Source organism: Brassica oleracea, chromosome C7 (genome assembly GCF_000695525.1).
Source record: "Brassica oleracea var. oleracea cultivar TO1000 chromosome C7, BOL, whole genome shotgun sequence".
In the NCBI taxonomy this organism is placed as follows: Eukaryota; Viridiplantae; Streptophyta; class Magnoliopsida; order Brassicales; family Brassicaceae; genus Brassica; species Brassica oleracea.
In genome coordinates, this window is record NC_027754.1 from 11,650,933 (window position 1) to 11,651,559 (window position 627).

Below are 627 nucleotides of genomic sequence, written 5' to 3' on the forward strand. Positions count from 1 at the left end.
CTAGGGACGTGTCCCTTGGACTGAACCAACACAACCCTTCGTGTGTAAACAGAAAGAACAGAAAGAGATCGGATAGAACACAAGTAAGAGAAGCCGGATGGGACTTTGGAACCAACAGGGCCGCGGTGCGATCGCATGGACCGTCCGTTCGGTTTGATGGAGCCACGGCCCATCACATACCTTCTGAACCACCTCTGGGTTCTCCACGTTCTTCTCCTTGTCTTGATCTCCCATCTTGATTGGAGGTTGCTTCACAAATGATCAGAGTCGCCGAAAACCTAACCACCCTAAACTCGGCCTTTCCTTGGCCGGAACTCTCTCTCTCTCTCTCTTTCTCTCTCTCTACGTTTTTCTCTGAGTATTTTACTCTGGAATTGGATACTGAAATCAACAGGAGGGCCCCCATATTTATAGAAAACGAGGGGGTAAGTCTTGCCCCACAAACAGGCACGACTTGCTAGCGAATGGGCACCATCGGCCAAGGGTTGTGCCCTTTCGGCCACTTGCATCCCATCGCCCCTTTCTGATTGGGTTTGGGGTCGATCACAAGCCCAACCCACTCCCCAAGCCCTCTAGACTTAGCCCACGGTCTTGTCCAAAGACCCAACAGTCCATGGCCCCATGGCT